At 38.4% G+C, this 22,531-nt stretch overlaps 1 long non-coding RNA gene across 1 annotated transcript in view; it reads right to left on the reverse strand.

Annotated features, from left to right (window-relative positions):
• Positions 1-4,539: 4,539 nt before the first annotated feature.
• LOC150097916 (uncharacterized) overlaps positions 4,540-22,531 on the reverse strand; it is a 96,590-nt gene continuing 78,598 nt past the window's right edge. Inside the window, exon 3 of the long non-coding RNA XR_016549581.1 lies at positions 4,540-11,057. This is a non-coding gene — a long non-coding RNA (uncharacterized LOC150097916). The remainder of the gene's footprint in view (positions 11,058-22,531) is intronic.

Genomic DNA, 22,531 nt, shown 5'->3' on the forward strand with positions numbered 1-22,531 from the left:
AGGGAATTTGTCTCTCAAGAATTCTAGAAATTCCATTCCCTTATTACTACATGCATTTTTCTCTTCCCAATTTATACTGCTGTAGTTAAAATCTCCCATGACAATAATTCTTCTTGTAGTTGCCAAGCTCAACTGGCTAAACATGTCCTGCTCCCCATCCTCTGTGCTCCCTAGCTTGTAGCAACATCCCACTAAATATCTTGTCTTTCCCACCTCTACCTGGCTTTTATAATAAAGTGACAAGAGCAGTTGATGAGGGAAAAGCATATATTGCCATTTCTTTGGATTTTGCAAAGGCATTTGAAAATCCATATTTACAGAATTGTTGAAATTACAGATTACTAGTTCAGGTGGCGGATCGGGGAACAGCCTTCAGATATGGAGGCTAGCTGCGATATAAGCAGAGCAATCTGGCGAATAAGCAGCCGTGGACCAACAGCGACTGAGCTATCAGGGCGTGGGGGGAGCAGAAGTGGCAACTCTGTTTCACTTAAAACCTCACAAAGCCCAATGACAACTCGGTGACATGGCGAGTAGTGCCGCCATTAAATAAGCACCTGCTGGAGTCACTGCCCTTGACATTGGGAAGCAGCATTGTCAGTACTGACACAAGGTTGAAGCCAAATGATGACGGAAAAGCTTGTGATCAGAGATTTGCAGATGGCAATATGATTATATTGTGTACGTCTGTAATACTGCAGAGCAGAAAGCAAACGGAGAAACTGCTGCTCTACCTTATCTCCAGAACAACCACCATGGCGAGTAAACCCTTACAATTGGCCCCAAGTTCCCGGCGTCCCTTAAATGGGACAGGGGTGCAAAGAATCTCCGGGCTCAAAATGGTGTCTACTTTTAAAATTGCAACTTGGAATGTCAGAACTCTGTATGAAGCTGGCAAATTAAGAAATGCCACAAGAGAAATGAAGAGGCTGGGCATCCGGATTTTGGGAATTTGCGAGACAAGATGGCCAGGATCTGGAAAGTGTCAACAAGATAATATGACAATGTATTACTCTGGGAATGATGAGAACAAACATCGACATGGTGTAACTGTAATAGTAGATGAAGAAATCAATAAATCAGTAATAAATTGGATTCCATTTTCTGAAAGGATAATGCTGTTACAACTTAAGGGAACCCCATTAACATAAATATCATCCAAGCTTATGCACCCACAGCTGACAAAAGTGAAGAAGATGTTGAAGAGTTTTATGAACACCTAAAAGAGATTAAAAACCTAACAAAGAAACATGATATAAACATAGTGATGGGTGACTTCAATGCAAAAGTGGGAAGAGGGGGTGATGGAGAAATTGTTGGCAAACATGGCTTAGGCACTAGAAACGACAGAGGAGACCGTCTAGTCCAGTTCTGTCAGGAAGAAGATCTAACAATAGCAAATACCTGGTTTAAATTTCCACCCAGAAGAGTGTACACTTGGAAATCGCCTCAAGATAACCAACATAACATTGTCAGAAATCAAATTGATTATATACTGATAAATAAAAGATTCCACAGTAGTATAAAGAGTGCAAAGACTTATCCTGGAGCAGATATCTCATCAGACCACAATCCCATAGTTGCAGAAGTACGTCTTAGATTAAAATCAGCTAAATAATCACAAAAGAAGAAAAAGAAAATTGATGTAGAAAAACTGAAAGACCTGAACATAAATAAAAGTGCCAAGACACAGCTTAACCTGCGATTACAACAGATTAACATAGAAGAAAATAAAAGTGTGGAATCTCTTTGGAATAGCTTAAAGAATGCCATCGTAACAACAAGTATTGAAGAAGTAGGTTATGTGAATAATATAAAACAACAGGAATGGATTACAGATGAGATTCTTTCTCTTATTGATACAAGAAGAATGTACAAAAACAAAGACCTTGCCAGGTATACAGAAACACATAACATCATCAAGAAAAAAATAAAAGAAGCCAAGGAAAATTGGATGAAAAATTTATGTACTGAAATTGAACTGCTTCAGAAGAAACATGATAATTCAATCTGTATAAGAAAATCAACGAAATTTCTGGAAAACTGAGGAAAAAGCAAATAGTGTCTCTAAGAGACGAAAATGGAAAAATAGTTCTAGAAGAAGAGAATAAAGCACAGATTTGGGTAAAATATGTAACAGAACTTTTCAATGATACTAGACAGAAGCCTATAAATATAAAAGATAACATTCAAGGACCAGCAATCATGAAAAGTGAAATAGAGAATGCTATACGAACAAGTAAAACAGGAAAAGCCAGTGGACCAGATGGTGTGCAAACAGAATTTTTAAAATTAATAGAACCAGACAACATCAAACTTCTTGAAAAACTATTTAATAAAATATATGAAAGTGATGAATTTCCATCAGATTGGCTCAAATCTACATTTATCACTGTCCCAAAGAAACCCAAAGCGAATTCCTGTGGTGACTTCCGACTTATTAGTCTAATGAGCCAAACATTAAAAATATTTTTGAAAGTAATTCAGAATCGTATTTATAGAAAAAGTGAAGAAACTCTAAGTGAAACACAATTCGGCTTTCGGAATGGTTTTGGTACTAGAGAGGCCCTTTTCTGTACCCAAATATTGATACAAAAATGCATAGGAAAACAGAAATCTGTCTTTATGTGTTTCATAGATTTTGAAAAAGCATTCGACAAAGTCAGACACACTAACTTAATAGAAGTCCTTCAACAAATAAGGCTAGACGAACAAGACATAAGACTAATAACAAATCTGTATTGGAATCAGTCAGCTACCGTTCAATTAGACAACATTACCACCAGTGATATTAACATCAAAAGAGGAGTGAGACAAGGATGTGTGCTCTCACCACTCCTGTTCAACATATATGCAGAGGTAATCTTTAAAAAAGCATTGGAAGAATTCAGAGGGAATCACAATAAATGGAAAGATTGTTAACAACCTTCGATATGCAGATGACACCGTGCTAATTGCAGATAATATTATGGATCTCCAAAAACTCATTGACAGAGTATACATAGAAAGCCAAAGAATGGGAATAAATATAAACATCAACAAGACAAAATACATGATCATCAGCAAACATCCAGCCTCATCAATGAAACTGACACTCAATGGGAAAAATATTGATCAAGTGTCAAGATATAAATATCTTGGTTGCTGGCTTAATGAACGGTGGGATCCAGAAATAGATATAAAGACAAGGATTGAAGTTGCACGGCAGTCCTTCATGAAAATGAGAGCACTATTCTGCAATAAAGACCTAAACATGGAAGTCAGATGCCGAATGCTGAAATGCTACGCGTGGTCTAATCTGCTCTATGGAGTTGAAACATGGACATTGAAGGCGACAATCATCAAGAAAATCGAAGCCTTTGAGATGTGGCTATACAGAAGAATGCTAAAGACATCATGGACAGAAAAAATTACCAATGAAGATGTCTTAAAATCCATTGGCAAAGCTAAACATCTTGTACAAATAATCAAGAAACGAAAAACATCATATCTTGGCCACATCATGAGAAACAGCAAATACCAACTTCTACAAACTATTTTGATAGGAAGAATTGGTGGCAAAGGAACTAGAGGAAGAAAAAGAATATCATGGTTTGACAACATCAAGACATGGACAGGAAAGAGCAGTGCACAACTGCTTAGATTAGCACAAGAGCGCAGTTTGTTCGCCAAGATGGTCACTGACCTTCGATAGAAGATAGCACAATAAGAAGAAGAAGAAGTTCAGCATTGAAAATTCAAGTCTGCAGTAAGTTGTGAAAATTCCATTTAACATAAAATTATGTGACTACTGTGGCTAATTTCTCTTATGACAGTCACATAAGACAATAAAACGTGAGGTGATACTTTACTGGGAAAAAGGAAAAAAACGACAAGTGCTACAGCTGTTATGAAGAAAAAGAAGGAATGAAGGATAAGAAAAAAAATGACTTGAGAGCTACAGCTGTGCACTTAAATAAAAGTGTGATTACTGCAGTTTTGCTTTGACCTCACCAGAACTGCTTCATATCAAGGAGTTTAAACATGAAACTATTATTATAATTTTCTTTTACAAAGTATAAATTTTGTAATATTTACATTTCCAGTAAGCTATTCATAATGATACAATCATGTGGAATAAATCCCAGGAAGCATCATAGAAATAATCAAAAACCAGACCAAATTCACATTAACATGAAATGCTTGCCTATTTATTTGTTTATTGGTAAAAATAAAAGACGTTAATAAACAAGCTATACACAATCGACAGTTCAGTTTACTAGTCAACAGCACTATTTAATGTTAAGTGAGTGAGTGCAAGTTCATGAAGCCTCCAGAAAAGGAGTGCATGGGACAGTCATCAATGATATGATGCATGATCTGGCCAGTACTTATGCGTCCAGGAGTGTGTGGCAGTCATTAGTGACATGATACATGATCTGTGAAGCTCTGCATGTGCAAAAGGGTGACTGTGAAATTCCACAGAGATGTCATAAGCAGAAATAGCAGTCTTGTCCAGTCCTAAATATGCAGCTGAATCTGGTTTAAGGAACTACCTAATAGAATTATGTTATTTTAATTTATTTATTTCATGTGCCAAGTACAGAAAATGTAAGCACATACATATAAATGATAAAAAGCATACATTTAAAGAAATAGACATTAAAAGAATAGGGATTAAAAGCATACATTAAAAGACAAAAATGCCGCTTGCATAAAATGTTACACAAAAATATAAAATATCAAATTTCACTCATCCAGTGACTAATATACTTTAAAGCTGTTTCATTACACTGCATTAAGTCTTCTCAGGTACATATATTATTAATGTCTATTAGGCAGCATTGCAGATGTTCCATGGTTTGTATTTCACCACATGAGCAGCTGTCATTGTCTGTGTAGCCCCATCTGGCCATATTCTGCTTTGATCTGCCCATTCTGGAATGAAGTCTATTCAATGTCTTCCATCTTTGCCAGTCTAGATGTAAGCCAGAAGAGATTCATTTAAGTTCAGAGCCGCTGGAGATTGTTCTTGCCACATTGTTGACCTTGTAGCTTTTATGGAATCAACCAACAATTCCACTGCGTGAATAAAACTTTTCCTTGATATTAGCTCCTATGGACTGCAACATGTCCATACAAAGGATGCCATTCATCATTTGTTGTTGTTGTTCAAGGAGTTTGAACAACAACAACAAAAACTAAAAACAACTAAGTTATTATTATTTAAATTATTTTAATGTTAGTTCAGTACTAAATATGATGACAAGATTTCAAAAAATTTGCCTGAAAGAATGCAGTCATAAAACTAATACATTAACTGCTTTTGATTGTTTACTTGCTAGTGAAAGTCTGGTTGATGGAAAATTAATATGTGAGGGAATGATTCTGAAGGCTCATAAAGTAATTTTATCTGCAAGCAGTCCTCTTCTCTATAGCTTATTTTTAGAGATCTCAAGTAAACATCTAGTTGTAATATGTAGCAATATGAAATTTATGAACTTATAGACTAGTAAGTACTATGATATTGTGGAAGGCACACAGCAGGGAGCTTCAAGTAATGATCATCTGCAAGTAGGGAAACTGAACATGAATAGTCATGTCGTATCTGGCAGAAGAAAGCTACAGATAACTACAGATAAATCGACGAGGAAAATCAGTAAAAAGACCTGTGATGGATCACAATGTTATAAAAAACCAAATGCCATCAGGAACTGAACCATCGAATTCATTATCTGATATAAGAGCCTCTGTAGCTCAGTCAGCATAGACAAAGCCTTTGGTTGAAAGACCTGGGTTTGATTCCTGTCCATGATGTCAGGAATCTTTCTATCTTGTCTCTTTCAACTAAAGGTGAGTTAGCCAGTCTTATACGGAGCTAGAGGATTTTTTTTTACCCAGAAACTCGGATTTCTCATCCCTCAGAACAGGCAAACTGGCCTGTGAACACACATGGATCTACAGTCATAAAATACATACTTAATTCCTCATTAGGAAGGCTCAACCAGTCCTAAGGGACAGTGGAGGAAAGGGGGATGCCAACACAAATAAATTATCTGATATTATTATTATTATTCAGGCCTCCATGGAGTCAAAAGACTCATCGTGGGAGGCCCTTTCTAAGAAACACAAGTCTATCAAGACTCATCGAGGGAGGTCCCTCCTGCAAAACACAAAGTCTATCATACCACTCCTTATACGCATTGACCATTCTTGCGCTCACACTCCATCAGGCAATGCATTCCATGGTTCAACCACCCTCCATGCAAAGAAACCGCTCCTCACCCTCTTTCTCAGAGTTTCCTTTCGTAACTTCCAGGGATGGCCCCTTGTCATGACTCCTTCCCGCTGTTCAACCAAGCAAAAGAACTCCCCAGTGTCAACCCTATAACCACCTCTCAACAGTTTAAAAGTCTTAACCATATCACCCCCTCCTTCTTCTATCCACCAAACTCTGCAGTCCACACTCTTTCAGCCAATCCTCATAACTAACATTGTACAGTCCCAACACCATCTTTGTTATCCACCTTTGTACCCTTTCCACAGTAAATTTATCCCCTTCAAATCCCGGGGACCAGATTTCAGAACAATAGTCTAAGTGTGGTCTGATCAGAGACTTATACAACGGAATGATAACCCTTTTATCTCTGCAGGTCAGTGTCCTTCTCATTATTGTAGCAATCCTCTGTGTTACCTTCACTACCTTTGGAATATGTCCCCTAAATTTCAGGTTTCTATGAATCATCAAACCCAGATCTCTTGTCTCTCCTACTTCCTCCAGTTTAACTCCTCCCATAGAGTATGCAGCATGCCATCGATGTGTCCCAAACCTCAAGCCCTCACATTTTGCTGCATTAAACTGACATCCCCATTCATTTGCCCATCTATCTAGCTTATTCAAATCCTCTTGCAGGGCTATCACATCTACACTATTATTAATAACCCTTCCCAGCTTTGCATCATCTGCAAACAACCGAATATCCCCTTGCAATCCACGGACAATGTCATTGATATAAAGGTTAAACAATATAGGTCCCAGTACTGAGCCTTGTGGAACCCCACTTGTAACCTTCTGCCTCTTTGATATTGCTCCACCATACACAACTCTCTGATACCTATCGGAGAGCCAATCCTGAATCCAGTTGACCAATCTGACATCCAGACCCATGTGCTGCAACTTGAATATCAGCTTATCATGCAGCACCCTGTCAAATGCCTTTGCTAAGTCTAGGAAAATGGCAGTATATGCCTTTCCCTCATCTAATGCTCTTGTAACTTTATCATAAAAGGCTAGCATATTGCTAAAACAAGAGCGCCCCTTCACAAATCCATGTAGACTCTCACTGATAACATTACCTTCATCTGCCCAATGCTGTATACGGTCCCTCACTACTTTCTCCAAGATATAACAACTACTGATGACACACAGACTGGCCTATAATTAGGCACTTCCAGTCTGCTACCGCCCTTATGCAATGGCACTATCTTACCCTCCTTCCATTCTATGGGCACCTTTCCTGCAGCCAGACTTTCATTGAAAAGCCAGGTCAAGGGCACTGTCAGTTCCCCAGCAGATTCTCTCAAAACTCGTGGTGAGATACCATCCAGTCCCACAGCTTTACTAACATCCAGAGTACTCAGTATGTGGAACACACTCTCCTCCTGCACCTCTAAACCTCAAACCTGCTCTATCCCTCTAGTATTCAAATTGACTCCTTCAGGATGAAATACTCCAATAAAGTATTCATTGAACAATTCCACCATGTCCTCTGCATCAGTCACTCTATTCCCATTTTTATCCCACAATGTCATTCTTCCACAGTCATTTCTCCTCCTGCTGGCCACATAGCTAAAAAATTCCCTAGGATTTTCCTTGGATCTAAGGGTCAATCTTTTCTCATATTCCAGTTTTGCCTTCCTTACCATACTAGTCACTCTTCTGGCCTGTGTCTTATATTCTTCATGCATCTTCTCTTCACCTGTCTCCTTATATCTCTTCCATAGCCTCTTTTTCGCATGTTGCTCCTGTTTAATATTGTTTGTCATCCACTTTACTCCAAATTGTGTCCTCTTCTTCACTTGTGGAATACAGCTTACCATTGCTGCTAACAAATACTCCTTCACAATTTCCCAAGCACTAATGATATCCTGGCCTTCCAATTCCTCCCTCCACGAAACTTCCCAAAATTGACGTCTAAGACTATTATAATCACCTGCTTTATAATTCCACAAACGTTCTCATCTCTTTGATATTCCTGCATGTCTATTCATTTTCCAAGTCAAAATCATATGGTCACTCTCTCCAACTGGTGGGAGAGATATCATCTGTTATTATTAGCTCTTCTGATGCTATAACCAAATCCAAAACTCTTGAACCTCTTGTTCCCTCTGTTACATGTTGCCTTAGACATTTGTCCCTCAAGAATTCTAGAAATTCCATTCCTTTATTGCTACATGCATCTTCCTTTCCCCAATCTATAATGCTGTAGTTAAAATCTCCCATAACAATCATTCTTCTTGCACTTGCCACGCTCAACTATCTAAACATCTCCTGGTCCCCACCCTCTGTGCTCCTTGGTCTGTAACAACACCCCACTAAATATCCTGTTTTGCCCACCTCCACCTCACACCATATGCTTTTAAAATCATTAGCGTCACAGCCTTCGAAAGTCTCCACTCTTAGAGGACATAGGTCGTCATTTATCATAAGTACTCCACCACCACACTTTCCCTTCCTATCCTGCCGAAAAATGCTGTACCCAGCAACTTCTATTCCTGTTATTATATCCTCTTCTGTCAACCACATCTGTGTGATCCCAATAATCTTTGGCCAGGCTGATGCTATCAGTGATATAAGTGATGATACGTAGAAGCAGGGCCATGCCAACCCGAGGGTGCACCACACCCGGGAAACAACATTGATATTTTATTTATTGTAGTAAATGCTACATGCAATTTCTTTTAGTTATTTTTTTAGGGGGCGGCCGATAAAAGTTTGCACCCAGGTGGCAAATACCCTTGGTGTGCTCCTGAGCAGTTGTCAGGAGTTAAGTATCTGAAAATGCCAGTTTCCATCTCACTTAGTAGAATAAAGCTCGGTGAATATTTGAAAACATCATTTGACAACTCAAGTGACAGTATCCTATATGATAAAGATAAGGAGTCAGAGGTGCACAGTGAGTATGGTCATCTACATCAACTTTCAAGTGGTCTTGACTTGTTTGCTGATACCAATTTCAGGTGAATCTATACTTACCAGTGAATTGTCCCTTCCAGTTTTTGATACTCCAGTCAATTCTCACCTACCACTCAAAAAACCTGGTTTCCCGATTAAATAATCCTTTATTTTCTGGTCTTGTAGGTTCTGATGTCATAGTCCATCAGAACCTACCATTTCTTCTGTACTTACAACTCAAATTAGTCCAGATTACATAATCATCATCCTATGTATCTAAGATATAATTTCTTGTACAAGATGCCAAGTTTGCAACAAAAGATTATGTAGACCATTTTACATTTTATAATGTATCTACTGTTTTGGCATTTTTATTTGACTCACATAAACACCGAAGCATTTGTGAGATATATGTGGTTTGCATACAGCTTTAAGTTTAAGTGGGAATCAAGACTTCACAGTTAAGTGCAACTAGTCTCATAGGCAGCATGCTTTCTTTATTCAACCATATCAAACAACCAAATGTTACTGATAGAGGCATATAGAGTAAATTATGCTGTACAGGTTCTCCTGGGACAAAGGAACATATATTTTTAAATGACTAATATATTTTATAATTTTGATCATATTTGGTCCTCTGTTGTTTAATTTGTACATTACGATATTGGAAATAATCTAATGAGAAATATCCACGTTTGCTGATGCTACAAAAGCAGGAAGAGTCATAGTCAATGAAGATGATGTAGATATCTTGAATGGCGACTTGAATATGTTGACGGTATTGGCAAAGGTAAACATACTGTTTACTATATCGATGGAAATGAACTGCAAGAAGTTGAAGGCAAGGGAATTGGGGTGATTGTGGACAAGGAACTGAAATTTATTTAGAGGGCATATTGAAAAGTGGCCAAAATAGCACATCAAATGGATGGTGAAGAGCATACTCACATAATAACTTCCCAATAACAATAGGGAAGTTATTATTTTACTTTATAAGGCATTAATAAGTCCATATTTAGACTACTGTGCATAGAGCTGGTCACTTGAATTCCTTGGTGATGAAGAGGATTCAGAGGCAAATTACAAAGATTGTGGCAGGTCTGTGGAATGCTTCCTATGAGAACAAATTGAAGGTCTGTTAGCTCCAAAAATTTGCTGATAGGCACAAGAAAGAAGATATGATAAAAGTATATAAGTCATTGAAGGAATTTTATAAGGATTGTCACTGGTTACCTTTTTTGGTATAGTGCAGGAGGGGAGAGAACAAGGGGTCATCCCTGGAAATTGTGTAAGAGTGTGGTTAATAAGGGTGTTAGGACTAGATTTTTTGTTGGGGGGTGGTGAATGTGTAGAATGCATTGCCAGAGGTGGTTATGAGTGTTTCATCTGTGAATTAGTTTACAAAGAAGTATGATAGTTATTGTGTGAATAGTGGCTAGTCAGTCAGTCATTATAGGGTCTCCTGCAATGAGTCTTCTGACACTCCATGGAGACACTCTGAATACGATAATAATAAGAATAATAGATCTATTTAGCTGGTTCCAGAGGTGTCGAGGTAAATTGAATCCTGGAGGTTTGACAGTTGGATCAGTGATCAGATACTTCTTTGTAGTTCATTTGTTTCCCAACTAGACCTGGGGATCATCATCTGGTATTTCCAAGAGCCATATGGGAGATCTGGAAGGAAGGCGGTGAACTAGAAGTATGGAGATATTTTTAAGTATGGTTATTTCTGATTTTATTTATTTATCTGATAGTAGCTGCTTCTCTTCTGAAGAATGGAGGAGTGGGATGGGAAAGGACAGGCAGTCACCAGATAGGAGTAAACCTTACAGCTTCCAGAGATGGTTGTCATTACTATGGTTTATTCTTACCGAGAAGGAGAGGTCAGAGTCAGACGCATCTGCAGTGGAAGAGAAGAAGATAAGTTTTTGTTATTTAGTATAGTTTATACTTATAGTATTGAGTAAATAAATTAGCTTATAGTAGAGTGTATAACATAGTATAGCAGAGTATTTAGTATTTAGCGTTTAGTTGTAGTAGTTCCTCGGCACTATTTGGATGATGGTGGCAGTCATCATTCATTCAAATTTGAATGACAGCTCCAATTACAAATGGCATGTCACAAAGTCCTACCCCATTGAAGGACTATATTTTGCACAACATACTACAGGATTTTGTAGTATGCAATTGTAACGTCTTTATTCTAATTAGCAATGCGCTTTTGCTTTCGTAACCTTTCTTACTTATTCTATTGCGTACTATGTTTATCCACCTTTCGCATTTACTAGTCATATGCCTATGAACACTGGAAAATTTATTTGTTAAGACTGTGCCACCAGTATTTCTATATTGGCATAAGACTCAGTAATACGTCCAGTAGATCTCTCTCTCTCTCTTACTAGCATAAATTCCTTCAATAAAGTTTACATAAACAGCCGTGGTTCTTAAGTACTTAAACTACACTTTTAATGCCTTAGTTGTTTCCCGCTCACAAGTCCGAGTTTATTTAGGAACAGTGGATTGTAAATTAAAAGATCAGGTGGCAGTCTATTGACATATAAATAAAACACATTTATTTTACATTAAAAACCAAGTACATTAATTAAACGATAGGGAGGTTACTCTCTCTACCTATCCATGAGACTTTTAGCATAAAGAAACAAACTTTCCCTTTTCAATACTAAATAACTATACAATATAATTACTCAATTACTTCTCTGCTTATTAAAATCAAATTATTGAAACTAATTTACTCACAAAGAGGTTAGCTAGCTATGCCAAGTTATCTCACAAATTATATTCCAATTAATAACAAATCAGAGGACTCTCTTATAGACACTTCTTATTACTATTTCTTATCAGTCCATCTATAACGTATCTCCTAGATTACAAAAGGAATGTACAACAAAAGATGGAACAAACTTACAGAAGCTCTGTGTTGCACACTTATCCAAAGATCCTGCACTAAAGTCCCTATGCTTTTCCTTTCATCTCGGGCCTTAGGCTTCCATCTGGAGAGTCTTGCTTCAGGGGGCATTTTGTTGGGATATTGGCGGGCTTTGGACTGCAATTTTTCCGGTACTTGAAAAGCTCAGGTAAGAGGTTTCAGCATATGGGCTTGAAGATCACTCTGTGGCTTTTGACTTCAGCTGACCTCCCACAGCAAAAAGACATCTGACCGACACTGCCTTGGGTATTTATACTCTGTAAAAATTTGATCGGCTGTTCTCTCGTCATTCTGATCGACTTCTCCTCTGGCATGGCTCACCATAACGTCCTGTCCTCTGGATCCTACTTCTGGAACTTCTGCCTCTAACTGCCGACTCTGATAACTGCCCACATTACTGCCAACTCCCTGGTTCTAACTGCTGACCTCGATGTTTGGCTCAGTCCCTTTATATTTCATGTTCTCCGGGACCTTGCACCAAGGATTGTAACCCCCGAAGAATTTGGCACGACTCCTTGATCTTCTATTAAGACCGACCCGTTCTTTCTTCTCCTCCGTGCACTCCTTTAATCCTATCTTATTGGGCAGCAGAAACTTGTCTGAGCTCTGCCGATCTCTTTGACACTGACTTTGAAGGTGTTTATATGCAGAGCTTGAAAACAACTTTCTTGTGCCCTTATACATAGCTCTGCATGTATAAGGGCACACAGTTTCGGTGGCAAAGCATTGCCTTTGTTTTTTACATTCTAGAAATTTTTGTTAAAGCAGTAAGTACAGTCAATTCCCATAGGGTTATTTACATTAATATTCAGCATAAAATATATAGAGACATACAAGGTTATTTTTGTAACAATCTCATGAGACTTGACCTCTGTAAAAATCGATGTAAAGCGCTTTGACATTTCCAAGCTATGTCGAGTTTTACACAGTGCTTGTAGTATGCATCCTGGCAGTTGAATGTCATGGGTAAGAGAAGGGGAAGTACCTATATGTGCAAAATGTAGGCAATGGGAGAATCAGGGGTGGGAGAATCTCAACCTAGAGAGACGAGAAGTGTGATAGAGGGTGAGAATAATGAGCAAAATCTGAATGAAAAAATTAGAGTGGGGAGTGGGGAAAGTTTGAATAATTGTGAAGTCTACGGAGATAGTCTTAATTGGGAGGATGAGTGGCTAACTTGCAGAGAGAGAGAGATAAATGAGCAGAAAGAGGAGGTGGAATGTCTCGGGAATAAGTTGAGAAGTGTGAAAGATGAGATTAGGTGAATGGAACAGATGAATGCAAGGCGAATCAGAGTAACAGTGAGAGAGAGTTATGGGAATGATAGAAGAGGAGAGAATAGAAACAGTAGGAGAGAGGGAATGGCAAGAATGCTAGGGAGTGCTGAAACCAGGGATAGAGTGATGCCAGGATGGCAGGTAAGTAGGGGAAACACAGAGAGAAAGTGTTAGAGGAGAGAGAGTGAGTGATGCAGGTGAGCAATCAAGGAACAGAGTGGTAAGTGGTGTGATGTAAAGAGACTCGATGATCCGTGGTGTGCAAGATAGGATGCCAGAGGAGTGTTTGCCTGGAGGAATAATAGAAAGTGTGGCTATGGCAATTAAGCAGGGTGAAAGGGTGAATGAGATGATTGTGATGGTAGGCATGAATGACTTGAGAGGCAGTGTAAATCAGGTGGCGAGAGAGATCTAAGATTCATGCTTGGGATTGTACAAATGAAAACACAGAGAGAAAACATAGAGTATATGTGTGTGTATGTGGCCCAGGTATGATTAATGACGAGCTGAGTAGAAGAGCAGTAATAATGAATAGCATGATAGCCAGAATGTGTCAAAAAAGAGACTTGGAGTACATTTGAGGATAGAAAGGAACTGTATGTGAGAGACCACTTGCATTTGAACGAGGAAGAACGTAAGCATCTGGAGAGGTTGCTGTTTTCTGAACAAGTTGGTGTGTCAATGCAGGGAAACTAGAATTCCCAGGGTGGATGGTAGCAGGAGTGGCCCTTTGCTTGGGGAAAGGAGGAAACACATCAGGTAACACTGAGTCCAATAGAGTCTGGAGGAAATAATGATAGGTATAGAAACAGTGACATTTTTATGCTTTATACTAATCCCAGGAGTATCTGGAATATAGGAGATTAATTGATGACGTGATAGCATCAGACTGTCTGAAGATTATTGGGATCAGTGAGAATTAGTTGATGGAAGATGATATAATAACAGGAATAGAAGTAGCAAGGTACAGCATTTTTCGGCAGGATAGGAAGGGAAAATGAGGTGGTGGAGTACTACTTATGTCCTCTAAGAGTGGAGGCTTTGGAAAGCATTGACACTAATGGTTTTGAAAGCATATGGTGTGAGGTATAGGTGGGCAAGACAAGATATTTAGTGGGGTGTTGCTACAAGCCAAGGAGCACAGAGGGTAAGGAGAAGGAGATGTCTAGGCAGTTGAGCCTGGCAAGTGCAAGAAGAATGATTGTTATGGGAGATTTCAACTACAGCAATATAAATTGTGCAGAGGAAGATGCATGTAGCAATAATGGAATGGAATTTCTAGAATTCTTGAGGGGCAAATGTCTTAGGCAACATGTAATAGAGGAAACAAGAGTTTCAAGAGTTTTGGATTTGGTCATAGCATCAGAAGAGCTGATTATATCTGAGATGACATCTTTCCCCCCAGTTGGAGAGAGTGACCATGTGGTTTTCACTTGGAAGATGAATAGACATGCAGGAGCATCAAAGAAAAGAGAACGTATGTGGAATTATAAGGCAGGTGATTATAATAGTCTTAGATATCAACTTGGGGCAGTTCCATGAAGGATGGAATTGGATGGCCAAGATATCATTAGTACTTGGGAAATTGTGATGAAATGTTTGTTAGCAGGAATAGTAAGCTGTATTTTATGAGTGAAGAAGAGAACACAATTTGGTGTAGAGTGGATGACAAACAATATCAAATAGGAACTGCAGGTAAAAAAGAGGCCAATTGAAAAGATATAAGGAGACAGGTGAAAAGCAGATGCATGAAGAATATAAGACACAGGCCAGGAGAGTGACTAGTATGTTAATGAAGGCGAAACTGGAATATGAGAAGAGATATAAGGAGAGGGGTGGAGAGCAGATGCATGAGGAATATGGGATTCAGGCTGGGAGGGTGATTGTATGATAAGGAAGGCAAAACTGGAATATGAAGAGATTGGCACTAAGATCCATAGAAAATCCTAGGGAATTTTTTAGCTATGTAGCCAGTAGGAGGAGAAATGATTGTGGAAGAATGACATTGTGGGATAAAAATGCGAATAGAGTGATTGATGCAGAGGACATAATGGAGTTGTTCAATGAACATTTTATTGGAGTATTTCATCCTGGAGAAGTAGGTTTTAAGACTAGAGAGACAGGGCAGGGTGGAGGTTTAGAGGTGTAAGAGGAAAGTGTGTTTCAAATGCTGAGTACTCTGAATGTCAGTAAAGCTCTGGGACTAGATGGTATTTTGCCATAGGTTTTGAGAAAATGTATAGAACTGACAGCTCCACTGACCTGGCTTTTCAATGAAAGTCTGGCTATGGGAAAAGTATCCAAGAAATGGAAGAAAAGTAAGATAGTGCCATTGCATAAGGGCAGTAGCAGACTGGAAGTGTCTAATTATAGACTAGTTTGTGTTTCATCAGTAGTTGTTAAAATCTTGGAGAAATTAGTGAGGAAGCGTATACAGCATTGGCAGACGAGGGTAATGTTATCTGTGAGAGTCAACATGAATATGTTAAGGGTGTTCTTGCGTAGTAATATTATTATTATTATGACGTGATACCTCATGGGAATACAAACTCTCATCGAGGGAGGGCACCTGCTCTACAGCTCTCTGTCTCCACCAACAACCAACTAAACTGCATCACCATCTACTGCCCACTATCACTAGTATTTCCCCCAGCCAATCACAAACATCCATGCCCACGGTGGGATTCAAACCCACAGCCTTTTGGATGGAGAGTGGAGACGCTAACCACTCGATTGCCTTTTATAATAAAGTGACAAGAGAGTTGATGAGGGAAAGCGATATACTGCCATTTTTTTTTGGATTTTGCAAAGGCATTTGAAAGGTGCCACATGATAAGCTGATATTTAAGTTGCAGTACATGGGTTTAGATGTCAGGTTAGTCAACTGGATTCAGGATTGGCTGTCTGATAGGTAGGAGAAAGAGTTGTGAATGGTGGCTCAATATCAAGGAAGTAGAAGGTCACAAGTGGGGTCCCACAGGGCTCAGTGGTGGGACCTGTATTGTTTAATCTTTATATCAATGTCATTATCAATAGATTCCACGGGGATATTCAGTTGTTTGCAGATGATATGAAGCTGGGAAGGGTTATTAGTACTAATGCAGATGTGGCAGCCCTGAAAGAGGATTGGAGTAAACTAGACAGACGGGCGAATGAATGGGATGTCGGTTTAATGCAGCGAAATGTAAAGTCTTGAATTTGGGATACATCGATGGGAAGTTGCATACTTGATTGGAGGATCTGTACTAGAGGAAGTAGGGGAGACAACAGATCTGGGGTTGATGATTGATAGAAACCTAAAATTCAGGGAGCATATTGCAAAGCTGGTGAAGGTAATAACTCAGAGGACTGCTGCAATGCTGAGAAGAATGCTGACCTGCAGAGATAAAAGAGTTATCTTTCCATTGTATAAGACCCTGATCAGACCACACTTAGACTGTTGTTCTCAAATTTGGTCCCCAGGATTTAAAGGAGATAAATTAACTGTGGAAAGGGTATAGAGGTGGATAACAAAAATGGTTTCAGGATTGTAGTGTTATTTATGAGGATCAGCTGAGGGAATGTGGATTGCAGAGTTTGGTAAATAGAAGAAGGAGAAGTGTTATTATTGAGACTTTTAAACTGTTGAGAGGTATTTATAGGTTGACACTGGGGGAGTTCTTTCGTTTGGTGGAACAAAGAGAAGTAATGATGATAAGGGGTCATCCCTGGAAGTTACCAAATGGAAGCTGTGAGCAAGAGGGTGAGGATTGGTTTCTTTGCATGGAGGGTGGGTGAACCATGGAATGCATTGCCTGATAGAGGTGAGAGCAAGAACGGTCACTGAGTTCAAGGAGTGGTATGATCGACTTTGCGTTTCCTTGGAAGGACCTCCTATGATGAGTCTTTTGACTCCATGGAGGACTGAATACTACTACTACTACTACTAATAATAATAATAATAATTATTATTATTATATTAAGCTGCTAAGCTGTGTATCCACAAGAGTTGTGTGGTGACTTTCGCTCCAAACTGGCAAACAATATTCTGTAACCTAGAAGATGTAACCCAGCCAAGACTGCTGGTCTAAGGATCAAAGCATTACAACCCAAGTTGTGCTTATGAGCTTGTTTAAAGATGTTACTAGCAGATATCTTTAACTTAGTTTCTTTTTTCGAATGCTGTTGGTATGTGAAGCTGCAATCAGGTGTGAAGGTAGTAAGGATTACTTTTATGGTTTAGAAATTCACATTTAGTTTTCTGTAGGCCTCTTGGTTATTTAGGTAGAAATCTGAAGCATCAGTTTTGCTGGGGAGCTGAGGGGGGTTAAGGGAGAGTCCCTAGTTTCAGAGTATTTATGCAGTGACCTCAGATGTTTCCTTAAGGCCTCGGAAGGTATTATCTTGGGTAGAGATCACTGTTTCGTCAGTGTAGATAAACTTTCGACTGACTGTTGGAGGGATGTCACTTGTGTATATATTAAATAGAGCTAGGGCAAGGATCCTTGAACAGTCCATCCTGTAGGATAAATGTTCTGTTTTTTTTTTTGTGAATTCAGATGAACCTTTGTTTTCCAATTGGAGAGCATTTGTTCTAGTAGTTTTAGAGTTTTCTTTGGCAGGTTACTATTTGGGCTGTTTCATACAGTAAGTCTTTCTTCAATAAGGTATCATAGGCTGATATTAGGATCTATAAAGGCAATACCTGTTTTTAAATCCTTTTGGTATCCAGCTTGCATGTGGGATGTGGGAGCCAGGAGTTACAGCAGCTTCTACCAGATCTAAACCCACCCTCTTCATTGAGTTAATTAGCTTCTATTTTTGGAGAAATCCTAGAAAGTATAATCCTTTGAAAAAGTTTATAAGGGGCAGAGTAATGCTATAGGGCAATAGTTATTAGTCATTTGACTTGTTGGGTTTTGGCAACACTATGATCTTTGATTCATGCCAAAGTTTGGGAGTCTTTCATCATTTATTATTGAGGAAAAGAAATTAGATAGCCCAGTTATTGTTCTTAGGCCAAGGTGAAATAAGACAATTAAGGAGGATGCCATCAACACCAGGTGATTTACATATTTTTAGTTTTAGGGTTGCATCAGTTTCATCTAGAATTACTGGATTGGATTTTGCTGTAGATGTAGGACATGATGAGAAAACTTTTTTTGCAAAGACGATGGACCTATATTTTGGTATCTATGGGAATTTGGGCTTTGCTTTTTGCTAAGATTTTTAGAATGATGCTTGCGTTTACTTTTCATTTAGTTCTGTTGGGAGTACCAGTGCCTCCCAGCTGATGGAACAGTGACTATTGACTCGGGACGAATCAGTTAGCTCTGCAATGCTAGCAGATTAATCAAGGAATATTGTACATATGGTAATAAGAATATTATTATTATTATTATTATTACCACCCCAAGACCTCATGGAGTCAAAGACGCATCTGGGAGGTCCTTTTATCACACACACAGCACATCATACCGTGTTTTAAACATATTCAAACTCTTTGCAGACACCACATTCTCAGGCAAGGCATTCCAATCATTCACAACTCTGCTTGAAAAAAACCTGCTTCTCACTCCCCTACTCACACCCTCTTTATACAGTTTCCAGGGATGACCTCTGGTTCTCCCCTGATCTCTCACTATCCTCTGTAAAATTTCTCCAGCATTGATCCTATAACAACCCCTTACCAACTTGTAGGTTTCCATCATATCTCCCCTCTTCCTCCTGTCCACCAGACTCTGCAAATTACATCTTCTCAATCTTTCCTCATACTCGACATTCCAGAGGTCAGAAACTACCTTAGTCAGTCACCTCTGGACCCTTTCCAATATCTCTTCATCCTTCTGAAAACCCAGTGACCAAATCTAGGCACAATAGTCCATGTGTGGCCTAATCAAAGCCTTATACAATGGAACAAGAATCTCCCTACTTCTACACATCATGTCCTCTGCATCATTCCCAGAGGCCTTTGTGTTGTCTTCACAATTTTGGCGATGTGTCCCTTAAATTTTAGATCGTTATCCACTATCACCCCCAGATCTCTTATTTCCTCTACCTCCAACAATATATTCTCACCAAGAATAAATTCTGCATCCCATCTTTTTATTTCCAAATTTTAAAACCTTATATTTTGCAACATTGAACTCACATCCCCATTTCCATGCCCAATCACTCAATCCATTCAAGTCTTCCTGTAAGGCCACAACATCTTCACTACACTTCATGGTTCGTCCCAACTTTGCATCATCTGCAAACAACTGAATATCTCTATCCAATCTTCACCTATATCATTAATATACAAGTTAAATAGTAATGGACCTAAAACAGACTCCTCAGGCACTCCACTAGTGACTCTCCTTTTCCTGGATATCGCACCCCCATATACAACTTGTTGATACCTATCAGATAGCCAGTCTCCAATCCAATGCACCAATCTAATATCCAACCCCATCTGCTCTAGTTTGACTGTCAACCTTTGCGAAATCCAAGTATATTACTGTGTATCCTTTTCCTATGTCCAAGGAAGCAGTCACTTTATTGTAATAAGTAAGTAGATTACTAAAACATGACCTCCCTTTAGCAAATCCATGCTGTCCATCAAGGATAATACCATTGTTATCAACCCAACTCTGGATCCTAGTTCTCACAAGCTTCTCCAACAACTTAACCACAACACCTGACACACAGATAGGCCTATAGTTTGATGCTTGAGTTCAATCACCTCCTTTATGAAGTGGCACAATCTTGGCCTCCTTCCACTCCTTAGGAACTTGACCGAGTGCAAGACTCATATTAAAAAAATATGTCAAGGCAGGTGTCAACTCGCTGGCACATTCTTTCAGAATACGTGGTGATATATATATTCCCACCAAAATTGAACAGCAGTGTTATAATAGAAAAGTTTGAAATTTCTTTGGTGTAGAGAATTCCCATTTGTCAACATAATGGAGATACTGTGGTGTAAGACACAGATTTGGAGTGAAAACGCATAAACAAAGTGGCATGGTTTACATTACATGTGCCATCAGAATTCAAGTCTGAATGTGAAATATTTTATATTGGAAGCAAACGCATTTCCTCACACTAGTGACAGTGAGACTCAGGATGATTATTCATAGTAGAATGTCTATGATATCCAGTTTAATTAAATTGCAAATTGATAGCACTCACTGGTTTACTATTCTTGTTGCACATTCATGAAAACAAGATATCATATTGTTGTCTGTAATAATGTTTTTAGGAACCACAAGATGGCAGAAGCAGCAGTCTGAATATCATCAAATGCCTCTATTGAAGTGTACTCTTGTTTTTTGAATGCTGGCTGAGTGGTTAGTGTATCCGCTCTCCAGTCAAAAGGGCATGGGTTTGAATCCAGCCGTGGGCATGTATGTTTGTGTTTGTCTTTGAAAATACTAGTGGTGATGGTGGGTGGTAGATGGCATTCATGTAAATGATGATGGTAGTTGTGATTCGTTGTAGTTGATGGAGACAGAGAGTTGTGGAGTAGGTGCCCCCTCTCAATAGGCCTTTGGACTCCCTGGAGATGTCGTGTAATAATAATAATAATAATAATAATAATGAAGATGATATGTCCCAGTAACAGGCCAGTTTATGAAATTCTCTGTGTCTGTTATCTGGTTTAAAAAATGTGGCTTAAATAATGATTTTAAACCAGATAAAACTAGAACATACAGACCCAGTTTCAACAGGTCTGTAATTACATGATGTATTTTTTTCCCTCTTCAATGTAAATATTATGGAAAATTGCAGATCATACTCTGACACAAAATCACATGGTAATAATACTCTGTTATTTTTTTATTATTATTTTATTTCATATGATGATATAACTGTAAGCCCCTTTTACAGGGAGGTAGGGCAGCATCTCAATTCCCCCTATTTTTATCAATGCTCGGGGACCGTCATAGCTGAGAAATCAGGCCTATGGCTGGGTCTTAAGTATTCCTGACTGTAATCCATGTGTGTTCACAGACCCAATTTTCCTGTTCTGGGGAGGGGACAAAAAACCCTTACTTTCATATGAGACAGGCTAACTCACCTTTCATTGAAAGAGACCAGATAAAGGTTCCTCACGTCATGGATGGGAATCAAACCCAGGTCTTTCCGATCAAAGGGCTTCATCTATACCGACTGGGCTACAGAGGTTTATTTGGCTATTATTTATCCAGAGTTTTGTGACAAATTGCTAGACAGCAAAAAAAAGTCTCTTATCATGATGTATCTCCAAAGGAGTATATGCCGACAAATTCAGATAAATTTCAAAATTTTTATCTTCTCTGGAATCAATCGTTAAGTCAGTGAGACACTCAAAGAATTCTGGAGTAGATATCTTAATAATGAGTCCTTAATCCATAGGATTATGATGAAGAATTCCCATATGTTCGAATTCAACTAATGTTGCAATTCACTGCCATTTCGAGGAATGATAATAAAAATCGGTGCTTTTTCAATGCAGTGCATAACAATATGACATACAGGCACCTGTATGAACATCGACATGTGACATACAGATGATACATTTAAAAATTTATAATATTCACTAATATTTACACATTTGTCTAATATGCAAATAAGCTTAGCTATTTAATGAAATTTACATTTATGACTATGTCTACTGTTAAGATATTTGCTATATAACACTTTTTTTTGTTACATTTGCTATAATAAAAAAACTTTATTAAAATTATCATATACATTTTACTTAAGTTTATATACTTGTAAAATAAACTTATTCATAGACTGTGTTATATACCTAATTTGCTATTTTCATTCTAAAACATCGTCACAATATAAAGTTAAAATATTAGTACTTTTTTTTTTTTACAAAAGAGAGGAACAACAACAACAACAACAATAATAATAATAATAATAATAATTATAATTATAATTATTATTATTATTACGTGACACCTCCAGGAAGTCCAAGGGCTCATAGTGGGAGGGCACACTACTCTATTTCGCTAAATACATCTCATCCTCTCAACTACTACTTAATTCTCCAACTACAACACTACTACCACCATCAATGTCATCTATCGCCCATCATCACCAACAACAGTATTTTATGTCTATAAATTGCATGTGTTCTGAAGACCGATTTGTCTGTACATTCTCTTTCAAAGAAATTACATATGAGCGAAACCTAGC

This window comes from Typopeltis vanoorti, chromosome 16 (assembly GCF_054136105.1).
Source record: "Typopeltis vanoorti isolate ZY-2024b chromosome 16, IOZ_Tvanoo_1.0, whole genome shotgun sequence".
NCBI classification, from domain to species: Eukaryota; Metazoa; Arthropoda; class Arachnida; order Uropygi; family Thelyphonidae; genus Typopeltis; species Typopeltis vanoorti.